At 32.4% G+C, this 4,438-nt stretch overlaps 1 non-coding gene across 1 annotated transcript; it reads right to left on the reverse strand.

Annotated features, from left to right (window-relative positions):
- Positions 1-4,129: 4,129 nt before the first annotated feature.
- LOC118152504 (U6 spliceosomal RNA) lies at positions 4,130-4,236 on the reverse strand. Its single transcript, XR_004741265.1, has one exon. It is a non-coding gene; the product is annotated as a U6 spliceosomal RNA (small nuclear RNA).
- Between the last annotated feature and the right edge of the window lie 202 nt (positions 4,237-4,438).

Below are 4,438 nucleotides of genomic sequence, written 5' to 3' on the forward strand. Positions count from 1 at the left end.
ACACTAATCATAATGATGACAGAGGATGTATCTCATAGATGAAGAAAACTACTGGTTCTTCAAAGAAATCCCCAGTCAAGAGTTCATTTCTGCCATAACAGCCAGCAAATAATCTCAGTGATAAATTTTTTTATTTAAATGCTTGCCAAGGAATCAAGTAGAGAAGAATTTAACAATATTGAATAACTATGTTAACTTTCGTATTAGTTATGGTCCAGGCAGAAGTCTGAAAAAAGTAAATTAAAAAAGTGTAGATTACTAACTAATAAAAAGGGATTGACTATGTAAAAGGATATAGAAAACACTAAGAAATGCATGGACTACAAATGTAGGGGACAGCCACTAGCACTAGGTCTGCCAAAGAGTAAAAATGGAGTGGAATAAATTTGGGAGAGGCCCTTTCTAGTCTAAGATTCGAAACTCACAGAAGAAGGATAGTCTTCAGTCACTAGATGGTAGAAAACTTTTCCACTAGGATTCTGGCAGAACTCTGGAATGTGAGCAACATTGGGTCACTTGCTGCTCTTGGCAAGGTACCTGGCCAGCTGAGAGCCACAGAACTTGCTGAGAAACTGCCTGTTGGTTGCTATCAAACTTGTTTGTGTTGAGCAAGGATAGTCTAAGAAACTTTTAGAAGAGAGACGAGGACTGTGCCTATACTTGCTCTAAAAAATACTTTCAGATAGACAAAGTACAACCTAAATATACAAACACTAAACAAAAATCCTGGTAGATCAGAGCATTGACTGCAGGAAAGAGGCTCAGAAGCACACACAGTTGTTTTACATAAAATATGTTTAGGGATGATATTTTCCATTATAAAATAAACACATTTTTTATAACTGCATATTCTATAATTATAAAACTACAAAATATAATACATAAAATATAAAAATTAGTGTTTTAAAATTGTAACTCATTTTTACCTTTTGACTTCTAAATGGCCAAGGCAGATACTATTTTATGGAATTTATTTAGAAATTTTATTTATTGTTACTATATGTAATATATATGGTTATATAATCTTATAGTTATATACTAATATTTATAGGTATACTTACAATTATATAGTTAAGTGTATATGAACACACACACATAGGCATACTCTTATAGGTTCTGAATGTTCTGTGGTAAAGACAATGTTTAAACTTATTAATATTTTATTTATTACATTACTTATATTTTTAATATTTTATTTACATATGTCTTTACTTGTTTATATGTAATTTATATTTTATTTTTGTATTTTATATTACTTATATTATTTATATTACATTATTTTTAATGGCAAAAACTGCAATTACTTTTGCACCAACCTAATAAATAATTATAAACCTAGTTGGGGAAACATTGTTAGGAAAGGAATAATGCCACAAGTTGCAGTTTAACTTATTTATAAAACATTATCTCTACTGTGGTATGTTTAAACAGTATCTAAATGTGTAATAAGTACATGCTACTTGACAGAATACTAGGTAAAACAATGTGGTTCCTTGACAACTTAGCCTTCCTTAGCCTTTTTCAAAAATGCATTGTTAAATTAGAAATTTTACATGAAAAAATGTTCTAGGCTGCATGAAATAATTTTAGTTGTTTAGAAATTATACTATATTATGATTTCTTCAATGTAAGTCTAATTTTAGAGAATATTGTGCTCAGACCAATTACCTGGGCCAAAGTTATAAAGCTTTATAATCACAAGTCTTTTGTAATTATTTATGATATTTTTTCATTTCCACTTGAAGATTCTGTGTGTTACATTAGGACCATCACTACTGTTAGTTCCATTATTTAAAAATTTTCCTTACATAGTGAAGAAGCCATACTTTTCAAAGAATATCTGTACATGAAATCATTCACTACAAATTGTATATGTTACACTTTGATCTCAATTTCTACCTGAAAAATGCTCATGGTGATTTCTCTAAGAAGTTTTAGGTAAAAGGAGAGGTCTTACAGTCAAACAACTTGCATTATAAACCTCATCTTACATCTAATAACTATTTGAATAAGGGAATTAATAGGAGTTCTTTGTTCCCATATTTTCTCAGTTGTAAAATAAGAAATCATTTTTTAGATAGGCCATTAAATGACATAAATCCTGCAGTCAACAAAAATGAGCTGTATTTATCTTTCTATACCAATAAACATTCTAAATAACATTATATTCATGTAATTACATTTATTCATGTAACATACATGAATAAAAAATACATAATAAATTTAGCAAAGAATTATTGAATGTCTACTATTCAAGACACTATGAAAATAATTACCATCCTGTACTTTATTTATAGGCAGCTGGGTCCCTGGTTAGATGCTATGTTGTATGAGATTCCATGTTTGTGAATTAGAAATTTGATGATCTGATGGAAAGTATTGTTGGGTGAACTTTTGGGAACTGGAATTGCAGACCCTGAGCCAGAATAGATATCTATTCTCATGAAAATAAAATGCTAGACCTCTTAGGTGAGCATTTTATTTTCCCAATGAATTCAACTTATTACAAAGCTTTTTTTTTTTGTCTATTAAGTCAATAATGCCATAGTAGCTACTCAGCATTTGTCTTTATTGCTAAGTGGTTATGTATTGAGAAGTATCAGTAGCTATACTAAACTTCACAAGTGGAAGTCCATTCTCCAAGCCTATAGCTAATCTACATCTCTGCTACTGTGGCCACACCACTAATGTGCCAATTGTGCTAGTTCTTGGGTTGGCCAATGGTAAGGGTCAAGAAAATCCATACTCTACCAGCAGAATATTAATAGAGGAAAATGACTAGCAAGGGTGAAGGAAGTAAGCAGGAGGAGTCTTCAGATGGCAATTCATATCGGCCAACTGTAAAAAGAATGAAGAAAGAAAGGAGTTGTGACAGTCAGTGTCTTATACTGAAGTAAAGCTTTAAGAAGATTGTGTCTAGGCTAAAAGGGAGTCCTTATGATTAGCTGAAAAAGTCCCCCAAGGATATCAGGCCCTCGTTACCGGAACCTAAGAATAAAATTTTGTTTGGTAAAATATAAGGTTAAACTAGGAATTTCAGGATACAGGTATTATCTTGGATAATGAAATTAGAAGTGTCCTCCTGAGAGAGAGGCAGAGGGAGATTTCACACAGGCAGAAAAAGTGGAAGACACATACAAGAAAAGAAAGAAAATTACCAATGAAGCTGAGATGGTCGTCATGCAGCCACAGGTGTCAGGAAATGCTGCAGTCACCAGAAGCTAGAATAAGCAAGGAATTCATTCTTCACTGGAGCCTCTGGAGGAAGAATGGCTCTGATGACTTCTTAGTATCAGTCCAGTGTTACTTATTTCAGACTTCTGCTTCTAGCATCAGTTAGAAAGAATTTCAATTGCTTTAAGTCACTGATGCTTTGATAATTGTTACAGCAGCTCTAGGAAACCAATGCAGTTGTCGAGCCAAAGTTGTCCAGTAGAGGAAGTCAATATAATAAAAAAATAGGTCAGGCATTGCCTATAAGCCTCCTAGGGGTATTTCGACTTTGGCACAAATGCAGTGGTAGATGAAGGACAGTGGCAGAGGCCATCAATCAACTGCCCTCCCCACTGTCAGAGTTAGAAAGATGAGGTTCATAGCCACCAAAAAAGGGCAAAATTTTCATTTATGTTGCAGCTTAGTCTGTGTAGAATATCCTACTCAAAAATGGAAAACAGTCAGTTTTTTCCAAGTCAGATGTGAGACATTTATGAAATTTACCCATGTGTCAGGCCAAGCAGCAAGCTCCAATCAAAATGAAATAAAAAGTGTACTTCAAAACTTCTCTGAGCAAAAATGATATGAAAAAAACATATTCAATATCTATTATGTAAAACTGCAGAAAGGAAATTATATAATTAAAAAAGATAAAAGCATGATACAAGTTTGAAAATATTTAGAACCTTACCATTATTTATAAGAATATTTATATAAAATTATAAGTTGTAGCTGAAGTGGAAACTAGAGGGTAATTTACATGTAGTTGAAGAATTACCAATTGATCATAATTTAAACTATCAAATTTAAAAAAGTTAAGTTCACAGAAAGTTGGATAAAGATAAAAAAGATGATAATAATGAAGATGAATAGCATTGAACCTATAAATTTATTTGGGCAGTATGGCCATTTTCATGAAAATATTGAGCACTTCATGAATTTGTGAGTCAGCCTTGCACAGAGGCCATGCTAATCTTCTCTGTATCATTTTAATTTTAGTATATGTGCTACCAAAGTAAGTACAAGTCCATTTTTATAAAAGAAAAAAAATCACAACTTAGATTTCAAGTGAAAATTAGCACTATAGGACTCTATCTTTAAAGAAAAGAATAAAATGTTCCCAATGGGAAGTAAAGTTTGTTTGTTTGTTTGTTTGTTTTTTTGAGATGGAGTGTTTGCTCTTGTTACCCAGGCTGGAGTGCAATGGCGCGATCTCGGCTCACCG

This window comes from Callithrix jacchus, chromosome 3 (genome assembly GCF_049354715.1).
Source record: "Callithrix jacchus isolate 240 chromosome 3, calJac240_pri, whole genome shotgun sequence".
Taxonomy (NCBI): domain Eukaryota; kingdom Metazoa; phylum Chordata; class Mammalia; order Primates; family Cebidae; genus Callithrix; species Callithrix jacchus.